This window comes from Hydractinia symbiolongicarpus, chromosome 11 (genome assembly GCF_029227915.1).
Source record: "Hydractinia symbiolongicarpus strain clone_291-10 chromosome 11, HSymV2.1, whole genome shotgun sequence".
Lineage (NCBI taxonomy): Eukaryota > Metazoa > Cnidaria > Hydrozoa > Anthoathecata > Hydractiniidae > Hydractinia > Hydractinia symbiolongicarpus.
The window spans coordinates 17,823,399-17,835,728 of NC_079885.1; positions in this window are offsets into that span (position 1 = coordinate 17,823,399).

The window sequence follows — 12,330 nt, forward strand, 5'->3', positions numbered from 1 at the left end:
GTTTATGTATAGGAAATACATTTTCTTGATCAGCATTTTAAGATCTATACGATGAATGCAACGGGTGTACGAATTTGTGAAGAAATTTTTTTGAAACTTTTGGTGGAGACTTTGCCGACGTCAGAAAAATTTTTAAGCCCTTATATCTCCTTAGGCCTTTGTCAAAAACATACGATACCATACATTATCTTGATCAGCGTTTCAACCTCTACACATTACAGACAACGAATGACTAAATTTCACAAATTTTCTTTATGTAGAAGCACTGCTGACGTCAGCAAAATCTAAAGCAACCTATTTTTCCATTGTTCTTCTGCCTTAGTGGATTTTTCCACGGACTTTATTGACTAGTATAATATAAACGCCCAGTGCATTTATAATTTTTTAGAGAGGGGCGATTACCACGGGTTGTGCCGCAAATTATGAACTGAGAGCTACTTTCAATCCGCTGCGCTGATTTGCTAAAATACCTTCACTACGGGTTTTATACAGCACGGTGTAACTTTTCACCGTATAGCAACCACAATGGTTGCTAAAAATGTAAACAAACAACTTCGCTAGAGAATTGGTAACAAAGCTAGCTACAAACACACTGGAAAATCAACTTACAGTGAATCAAAAACCTCGCATCACTCTGCCAGAAAAGCAGCAAGGAATGTTGATAATTTTAAATTCACTGCTTTTTTAATATCAACATTCATCGCAACAATGAGCAACAAGCAAAACGATATGGAATTTGTGTGGCAGACGTTCCCTTCTGACGAAAAACAAACTTTAATGCAAAAAACAAATCTATATTTTTTAGCTTCCGTCGTAAAAGTGTTCTGGTTAATATCAACTGTCTTATTTTGCGCGGGTATTTTATCAAAATTTGAACTCATTTGCTGGAACTTGTTTGGTTGCTACGCCACTTTTCGAGAAAAAAATAATTTTTGCCGTTTGAACCACTTGGGATATACGTGGGTTTTTTTAAAAAAACAAGAGATCCTTTGTGCTCTGCGTCAGCATTGATAGACTTTTGTTTACACTTTTTAGGATTATTATGATTGGCTAATTTTTAACAAGAGCATTTTTACGATTCGCACAAGTAGGATCTGTTTCTACTTTTTTTGCGATCGCCGCACACTCTGTAGGGTATGATGCAATCGCTGGTTTGAATAAGAACTGCGCATGCTCATATGGCTTTAGCGCGAAGTGTGAAAGTAGTTTGAATGGAAATCCGCGCCTAAGTGCCGGCCGAGCTTGCTTGGCCCGTATTGTCTATCACACTCCCAACTTAGACAAACTTGCCAACTCAGCATAGAACGCTCAAACATTGCATAGGCGACACAGAAGCATTTGGTCTTGCGGTTCTTTTTTTTGTTTATGTGCACTATGGTTTAGTTATTTATATTAAATTGTTGCGTACAATCATAGTTACAAGAAATTTCTTATGACTATGGTATTTATGTTAATTTATGTTGTGAATTAGCAATGGAGGTAGAATCACTCCTGACCTATTGACTCAGCAGAATGCGTTGTAGTTTGGAGAGATTTGTAGCTATCTTTTTTATAGAGTACATTCAGAAAGATTTCATTTCCACCAGACAAGAATCCACTTCCAATATCTTTCAGGTATTGCCAACTAAGCAGACTGCTAAAAATTTAAGCAAAGAAATCCACATTGACTTCATTTAGCAACGGGCTAAGTGGTCCCGATACACGACGTACAACATAATTTACCACCCCTTCATCATACTTATCGACATAAAAAACCCGACAGACGTTCATTCACTCCAACCAAATGGACCCGACAGATGGACCCTCATTGTCTGACATACTCTCTATCGCTACATAACAAATACATATTTTTTCTGTTGGTGGCCATAACCAACTTAATTCGCATAAAATACTGCATAATACCTTCATAATACTCTCTATCGCTACATAACAAAATACATATTTGATAGAGCTGGCCAGATTTCTTTGGGTCTTTAAGCTATAACCTAATCACTTTTATCATAGATGATCTAATAAACGTCTGTAGTGTTTATTCAATTTTTCAGATTTTTAGGGACGTTATTTTGGAGATGGGTGTTGATTAAGAGAATAAGAAATTTAAATATTACCCTTTTAGCTATTTATATATATTTATTATCATCCACAGTGCCCAGAATAATCTTTTTACTTTTGACAGACAGTCCCACATGGCACTTTACACATATAGATGAATTCCATTGCAGCAGTAAGCTCATTCTGCTTTGGCATCAGGAAAAGGTATCAGGAAAAGGTATAGGGGCGTTAAGTGAAGCTAAGTGATTATCAGTTCTTTTTGCGTCATAAGAAGGAATTCTTACAATCTTGGAGGAAAGAATACGGAAGGAGAAACAACTTCATTTCTGTATGCTTTTAATGTATTGATTTTTCTATTGTTTTTAATTTCAAAAGAATCAGTGCGTGAGGTGCTCGACCGAGTCTTTTTCGCAAAAAAATGATCAAATTCCATATTCTCCTTTAATAGGGGCTAACTTTTTTCTATTGAAATCTGACTGTAACACGCTGCAGGCACGTGATATTTTTATGGAAAGTGTGCCTAATATAAGTCGGTAAACATTGCTGTAAAAAACTTCAAAAATACGTTTGGAAATAAGGGTTTAACCATGATATTAACCTATTTTTGCAGGCTTGAGTATACCACTTTGATCATGAAAAACAATAGAGATAGATATGCGCCGGACAAGTGCCGACAAAATGTGTGCTGGATTTATGTTTATTCTAACTAAAGAAATAACTTCTTATAACAGAACGTCGTTTTAAAACGAGATATAAACTTTTTCTTTTTGTTTACAAAAGTGTCGAGCATGTGCTTCTTCGCTAATTATGTTAACATAAGAACAAAAGAAATTTTACCGATTTCAATATGGCTTCTTGTTTTGATAATATTATCAAATTCATCATCAAATTATCTAATTGTTTTTATAACCAATCCAGCTACTAGGTCATCATATGGTCTTGGTCTACAATCCTTTGAACGGTTTTGATGGTGTTGGCCTACGCTCCTATGAACGGTTTTGCTACCGCTTGTCACATGTGTTGTGGCCTCTGTCAGAAGATGTTCTCATCCTCAGCGAACACATTAGGTTCGTTTGCCTCTCAATTATAATCACCTGTGTTTAATCCACTTTAAAATAGAACTTTTGCAGTTTGCATCCAACGATCGCCTTTTGCTCAGGGCAGAAACCACTTTGGCTTATTTCGGCTTGCTACGTTGCTCTGACTATATATGTTAATCTCTTCACCAGTTTGATGCCTCCACTGACTTGATGGTGCAAATCATCGTAATCTCTTTTGATCATAAAATTGTGACATTTGCGTTCATTAAAGAAAGATCCGTTTCGCACAGGATGTCAGGTTAGGATTGGACACTAACACTTATGCTTTTCGGATGCAGGCAATGTTGCAACTCTTAACCATTTATCCAGGTCCTGGTTGGTCCCTATTTACATTTCAAAATATAACGTTGTTAACTCTGATGGACATAATTCAGCTGCTTCCATCTTGCTTACCCAAGTTGCAAAACATTAATACCCATTTGTTTCGTATCGTTAGCAGAGGACCTCTCTTCACCGAATTCTAGCATCTTTTTTCCTGCCACACAAGTGCCAAAGCCAAAGAGCTTACTGCTTAAAGGAAACAAATAACGTCATGCTGGAATCCATCTATATACAGGATTCTCATTTTCTATATATGTGCTTACGTGATCAATCAAGTATTCCAGTTAAATACGTTACGCGGTTGCATAGCGTACCTAATTTGCTGTGGGTGCGTGATTTTTAAAATGGTTATTTATTTGTTTAACAACGCACTTATCTACATGGCTTAAATAAAACTACATTTTAACAAAATTTATACAGACAACAGCATGTGAGTTTCGTTTTTAAAATTGTTTGAAAAACACTTGTGGCATAAAGAAAAAATCCATTAAATTCGGACCTACTATGGTTTCCAATTGTCTTGTCAAATGAAGAAATTATTTACAATTAAATCCATGATAAAATGTCTGTTTCACCTGTTTTTGCAGACTTGCTTCATCCATGCTTTATCAGCGTTTCTTGTGTAAGACCTGGTTACCAATGACGAAAGGGCCAGGCAAAAGAGATTTATGTCTACGTAGTTCTTTAAACTAAGTTAGGAATCAGTGAATTAGCTAGGATGGTCAGGTTGGCTATGAATAGGCTTGCTCGTGAATTAAAAGGACCAGGGACCAGGATTGTTCAATAATTCTGAGATTTAAAAGTGTCAGACCAAGAAAAGACTGTAAACTAAACATTGCTCCCACCACACATCCATGAAACAACCAGATTTTTTTTAAATATGACTATTTTTTATTAGGAAGTAATCTGTCAATGGAGGTACGCGCTTCTTCCCGTACCTCCCATAATTCAGGTACGTGATAGGGCGTAGGAACGCGATTGCGTACCTCAAAATGAGAAACCTGCTATATACTGCAACTTAACAAGTAGTAAGGGTTTAAGCAAGATTCTTAATTCTGGCGGTCAATGCATCACATTACATTGCGGTTGTGTAAGTTTGCTGCATTAGATTTTGATCATTAGGCCTTATATATATTTTCGATGTTTGGTAAAATTGGGACAAAAACTTTCACGCATTGTATATAATTTTGGGACAAATTTTGCATAAAAAACTTTCAGAATTGTAACTTTTTGGACAAATTTTGCATAAAAAACTTTTTGAAAATCCACAATCACTCTTTTCGCAAGGGAAAATTATTCAGCAATATCAGCAATTCTCTTTTTATTTTGATTACTAAGAGTAATAATAGTACTAATTAATAAGTGTAATAATAAGAGTTCTAAATTTTATTGTATATAGTTGATGATTAAAAAAGAAATAAATCAATAACATTGAGATTTTTTTGTATGAATTAGCATTCTCAAAAATTATTTTTTAATATGATAACTATATATGTAGTATTTGTAGGAATTTGAGATATATATACATGATGAGTGAAGATTTTTCAGAACATCAAAGAGAATTTGAAGCTTGGGTGCGAGTTCAACTGGAGAAAAAAAATAGCACTGTTATGAAGAAGGAAGATTATAATTCAATTGTCAAATATTTGCAAGATAAGGAAGCTGGAAAAAGCTTGCGTCAACACGAGAGAAGAATTGGAAAGCGCGTTCACAGAAATGGTTACAAGTTAAAGCACTTTCCATCACTGGACTTGTACAATGTTCTTTGTATGCCCATTGGTGAAAATGCTAAGGTGTGTAAGATTATGGTACTCTGTCACATGCCCATTTGTAATAAAAATAATAATAAAAGTAATAATAAATAGTTGTATGAAGTGTCTAGCCCAGAAAATCACAAAAAGCTTTAGTGGATTGTTTTACTGGGCACCACTGGCTACTGACTAGATAGATAGATAGATGTGCATATTTTACATGGCTAGTCTCACAAATATCGAGGGATATACCCTGTCTATTATTTCCAGGAGGGGCCATGGCGTAGATGGAGAGTCCTAGAGTATTTAATGCTCATTTTGAGCTACGCAGACCCAATTAGAGCCCGCGCTCTACTAGACAACTCCCGGCAACATCCAACGGCCCACACAGTGTGCCATCTTCCCAATTTCCCTCACATGGCTTGGGTTAACCCGGGGCTATGGTAACATTCACTCGCCCATGTTGAATCGCCGTCAAGAGGAATCGAACCCCGGTCTCCCGCACAGAGTACGAAAGCTATAACCACTAATCTACGGCGCCACAAGATAGATAGATAAACAGTTCACTTCATGGAATTACAGAAATGGCTTAGACTGTTTTACCACTTTTATGCATAAAGTGCTGCAGTGATTAAGGTAAAGAAAACAATTTTTGTTTTTGGATTTTTTGCAAAAAGTTCCATGAAAAGATTTGAAAATCCCTTTTTCTGGAAAAAGTCTTTTCAGAGGTGTTATATCCTTCACACCTTCGAGAAAATATGTGCAAAATGAGTTGAGCATATTTTTTGTAAACTAACAATAACGCAATTTCGTCGACTATGTCTCCAGGTGCAATATCTCAAATAAATGCTAATGTTGACTCTTGGTGTTTGTATTGGGCATCCTCATGCCTGATTTCCTCTACCTACCAAAAAATGGCTAACTATTTAAAAAAGAACATGGTAACAAATTGATATATATCTTTGAAAATTAGTCAACATCAATATTCTAACCACCTTCAACCCACACAAGCCTACATACAATAGTGCACATAATGGATTTGTTTATTGACTTTCCTGTGCTTTTGACCTACTTTCACTGATTCCACCAGGTTTACAATAAAAAGATTGCCGTTGAATCTTCGCCTTCACGTTTGTGGTCACTTTTTCCAAAAGCTTCCTATCAGCTCATTCAAATTTTTGGTAATGGAAAGCTGAATAAATTATGCACATAAGGTTATAAATTAGTTATAAGCGAATTATAAGGACAGCAAGAAAAAAATATGCATTTTTTTAAATAATTACATATAATTACAAATAATTCATACGTTATTAGAAAAAAAAGCAGGAACCTTTTTAAATTTAATTTATGCTGAATGCAACCACAAAGAGGGAATTTTAAAACATACAGTGAAAAAAAAATGTGTGTTTTTAATTATATTTTCTTTTTGGAAAATCAATATCTCAAAAAAATAACACCATCAAATACATCTTTTATCAAGCATTCAGAAACCAGAAAAAATTAGGAAAAATAAAAGTATTGATAAATTAGTGTTTTCTGAGACTATTCTTCTAGTGAGTTTTTTGATTAATCTTTAAAATCGCCTTGGAAGATAGAGAGATAAGGGACCACCTAGAGCCTGGACGCGCGGTATCCAGGATAAAGTATTTACCCTGGGCTTGGAAATTGCTCAATTTCTTTAAAGCCAATAGAAATGCGTTATTTGATTTTTTAACCAATAGGATCTCAGATTTTCAGAATCTGATATTCATAGCTTCCTGCAAGGGTTTTTCTCGAAGTTCTTCGAGTCGAGGTCCCACAGGCCAAAACAGTCCGTTACCGTTCGTCTTGATATGTTTGAAACTCCAAATCAATTTTTTTTAAAACAGGATGTTTGGTCGTTTGGTCGATGACACTTCTCAGGTAAAAAAACAGTCGGTTACCGTTCGTCTTGATATAACTATAAAACAGCCTCCCTTATATGTAGTTAGGGATCAAACCCATTACCTTTTTTCAAATATCAGGTGAGCAAGAGAATTACAGACTTACAGTTTGGAAACCAAAACTAATGATTAGTACGGACTATTGCAAATAAAATTTAAAGAACGTAAAATAAGTGCTGTCTTATATTTAACATGACCATCGTTAAAATGCAGCATCGGCAGCAGGTCAGAATTACAAACTTTGACATGCAAATCTACAGTGCATTTTTCTGATAAAAATTATTTAGCTATGCACTTTATGAAAAGGGCTGTGTACTTTTGTATTAAGATAACAAGTCCTTCATTAATCGCCATTTTGTTTTATACACAAATATTCAGAAATCATTTTTTTCAAATTTGAATCCTAAATCGAACATTTTTTCTTATATATTTTGGCCTATGGACCGTTACGTTGTGTTACAAGCAAAGAATTTTGCTGTAAAAAAACCTGACATACCAGCTTAATTTGCATGTAAGTGTGTTACTTACGTAAATGGGGTCACTGAATAAAAATTCTCCCTGAATTGCACAAAAACTTATGTGAATGCAGCTTTAAAAAAGCATCAAGTATACTGTATTTACTCTATTATCCAGCTTCCCTGTTATTTCCACCTCAAGTAATCCTGCTTTTTTGCCATAGATTTTAAAAAATATTTCTGCCTTTTCAAAATTTGCATACATTATCTGTGAAAGAAATTTTTGTTGAACTTTTTTTTGGAGAACTTTAGGCCAAATCTGCAAAAATGTTCCACAGAAATTTTAGAAATCAGTTAAAAAAATTCTTCTGCAAAATTTTCCATTTTAGCTATCCACAACAATTCTACCACAAAATTTTTCATTTCTTCATATTTTGATTTCTTTAGGATTTAAGTTATCAAATTCTATGTTGCTCATTTGTAAATGCCCTAACTTCTGAATATTATATTAGACAAAAGACTGATTTTGCCTCTGCTAAAATAACTGAACTTTAGGCATCCACAAATTAATACTGCACATTTCGTAAAAATGTTGTCATCTGCACAAATATATTCTGCAAAATAAAGCATTTTTGTACCACTCTTCTACGAAAATAAGTTTCACGAAAATTTATTGTGAAAATAATCTGTACCCTTTGCAATTTAGGCTCTTACAACAATTTTGAATGCATATTAAAATTCCAATTAAAAGTTGTAAAGGTAGTTGCGTTGCTTATAGCCTGGAAAAGACTTGAGGTAAATCTATGTGTGTTTATACTTTTTATGCTTCATATTTCCAAACTTTGTTAAAAACTTGCTGAGTTTTGCTAAAAACAACACTACACTGAGGTTTTTTACCCAAAAATAATTCCACATATCCAACCTATATATCCTGCAATATCAGATTCCAGCTAAACCCACCTTTATTTGTAGGCTAAAACACTAATCCAGTGGTAAAGTAATATAGAGTAAATATGGTATTCTTGGTCACTGTTGAATATAACATTTTGGGGATGCTTTTAGGCAGGTTTAGGAACTTTCAAAAAAAGTTAGAATATGAAACTGCTAAAATTTGTCTTTTTAAACTGTACACACAGGTATTCTTCTTGGAAACACAGACATCACAAATATTTGGTGTTTCACAGTATCACCTGATTTTTTTTATCAAAGCTTCATAAAATGGTGAAAAATGTTATTTTACCTTGCATTTATACACGTCATCTTTAAATATATAGGGCACAGAATAATATCACAATAATGTGCTAAGATTATTTCGAGTTTTTCAAATGTATATGTTTTTTTAGTATTTTTCTTTCTTTTTTTAAGTCAGCCATAATCTAACACAGCCATCATCAGCATTTCCAAAAAATGTTGACAGAGTAAACTACAAACATTAAATTTTGAAAAATGAACCATCACTAAAACTAATGTATATTTAGATAATTTATTCTAGTCTTTTTTTGGTTTTTTAATAGTATTTACGTCACATTATTTTTCTGGGAAAACTCAACTTCTATGGTTTTCTTTGTCAATTTTACAGAATTTGTTTCATGAAATTTTCAGAACTTTCCAGGTAGATCCCAATTTTTTATACTTTTTTAGAACTATGTGTAAATCTGTATATTTTTGTTTTTTATTCAGCTGTAGTTAAAATATAAAGTAAATATAAATTGCGTTATTTTTCGCCCATATTTAATAATTTTCAGGCAAGGTTACTTTAACCCCCTTTTTTATATATAAGAACAACATTATAAAACTCACCTCAGACTCAAATAATTATTTTTACAACTAAAACTACTCAAGAAATGAAATAGTCTAAAAGCCTCAAAAAGCGGTTAAGTCACATAGTTTTGCACAATCATTTAATCATTTATCCTGTTTTTAAATTAAAAATCTCAGCCTTAAGTCGATCATTAAACGTTGTGCTCTGAGGAAAGTCTCTCTTGACAAGGCGGAAATCTTCAAGCCTTAAGGCTTCTTGTTTTCTTTACAGTAACCTTAAAGTGCTTTCTCTTAGCACCTGGTAAAGATTTTTGAAAACTACTTATAATGCGAACAATTATTTTAAAAATTATTTAAAACAGAATGACCAAATCACCACTTTTTATAAATATGTGTGAAAAATACTGTATATTTTTTACAGGTTAAGAACTAGATATTATATTTTAAGCACTAAAGCAGACATGTAGGGTAATGAAAGATACTGTTCATTCTATTTGTGGTTAGCCACTTTGTAATCTGAGCATCTGTAGTAGCTATATGCTCTAACTGAATAATTTAATAAGCATTTATAGTTTCTGCTATATTTTCGAAAATATATATACAGTGGCCAAAAATATGGAATATTTTAGGTCGTATCTGTCCAAAATTACAACCTATTTGCTTATGCAAAAAAGGGTTGTTGCAACTTGTAAATATTTACTGCTCATTATGGTTTAAAAGAGTTGATTATTCTATATGTAAAGGTTTATCAATATTTTACACAGAGGTACTTTGCTGTTACAACACAAGCTTAAGGAGGATTGTGTTATTAAGTAACTTAATTGTTGGTAGTCGTAATTATAAGAATTCTGCAGTTTGTACTTACTTGTTATGAACACAAGTAGAAAGTTGCATGCAAGGAGTCTAAAATTCTTTAATGTTTTGTTTACTGTAGAGAAACTCATCTCAGTCGCCAGCAGCTTCTCTGATTGGAGATTATAAAAGAGTTGTTTCGGCTGATAAATTATACGACATTATTTATCGTACACATTGTCAAGAGCTAAATCATGGTGGTGTGAACAAGACAGTGAAAAAGGTTTGTTCTTGAAGAATTTGCACAAGCATAAATAGCTTGGTAAAACTAGACCTATAAGAAGTAAAATGAATGGATTAACCATTGCCATAAGATAAAATGATGGTAACATCTTAGGGTGAAAGCTGTACCATCAAAAGTGAAATTTTTTTTAAAGTACAAAGTTTTTTAGGTTTTTGTTAGGCGTAAAGTTAGAGAAAAACTTTAATAATGTTACACAAATCACTCACTGAGAAACTTAATAATTTGGTAATTTGAATAAAAAATTTGTTTCTTTGCTTGATTGTAATTCTTTTTGCATGTGATTGTTGTTGTAACTGAAACTTTATATTACTGTGTGTTATTTTTTTTAACTTTAAAACTGTTATTGTTCTCTTCTTTTATTGAGATTAAATTCAAATGAAGACAAAATTGTCTTTATTATAGATTGGTTCAGTGTATGCAAATTTACCAAGAGTTTCAGTATACTTTTTTGTTGGATCGTGTCCAGTGTGCATAGAAAAAAGAGCACAGTTGAAGTATGTTCCAGTGTCAGCAACTGAATCAGTTTACTTTTTTCAAAGAGTGCAGGTAACTATACATCATGATATTGTCAATGTATTTTTTGTGATGTACATGTACATTAAGTTTGTATACCTTATAAACAGGGACATTACTAGGTGTTTTCGGAGATCCTTTTCAGTGCAAGGTTTAGGGTGGCTGCAACAAGGATAGGCAAGAACTCAAAAGCTGTAATGTTTCATTACTCTAACAAAGTTTTTTTTATGTCTAAATTAAAAAACATGGCATACAATATGAGCTTTTTTAATGTCAAATCAGGTTTCTTTTTATTCATGACTTTGTGTGTCTCCTCTAAGCTAAGATAGACATGTGCTAAACTTGATGTCCTGTTATGAAACAGACTATAATGTAAATACATATTTTTGTGTGTTATGGTTCATATCATGCAGGCCCTATCATTAAAATTTACACCTGTGTGTGCTGAATCGCACGTAAATAAAATCTACAAATAAATTTATATACTTGGACAATTCATCTACAATAAAAAAGCCAAAGATATTTCCTCATTTTTTATTTCTTTAACACGGAATTAGAGTCTCAGTCATTGATTGAAATTGTTGCATTGTCCTTTCTGTGTTTTTGCCAGCCCTGACAACATAGTTTCATGATGCATGTCAATATTGAATAGACTTTCTAGGGTGACAGCAAATCAATATGACGTCTTTTACAGATCAAGGATGTTTACCAACTAGTTATCCCTTATTAAGAATTTCATTTAAAATATATATATTCATGTGTATTTTATTGCAACTAAAATTTATATTGAGGCATATGGCGATGTGCTCAACAGGTGTGCATGCATTGATGAAGTTTAAAGGCACATCCCTTATTAGGTCTAAAATTACTGTTCACAAAAATGCCAAATTTTGCTATTATTTAAATATGAAATCATAATTTGTGCAGCATAGTTTAATCTAAATTCTTAAATAAACTAGGTTTTGTGTATACTTTGATTTTTTATATTATCCCTAGTTTCTACTTTTAGGTTATTTCTTTAGTTAAAGTTTGATTATAAAAAGAGAACCTTAAATTTTCATAAATACTGACACATAAAGAGATTTTTTTTATTGTATCTTAGGTAAATTTAATTGATATGACAAACAATCCTGATGGTCTCTTTTCCTGGATCGTGCATGTTGTGGATCATTTTAGCAAATTTACTATTCTTTTCCCAACAGTTGGAAATAGCGCAGAAGAGATTGCAGAAGATTTGATTGCTAAAGTCTTTTCATATTTTGGATTGCCAAAAATAATGTACTCTGAAAATGGATGTGAATTTGTTGATGAGATATTGGCTGCACTTGACACTTTATGGGCAGGTGCAGCTTCTTGTGT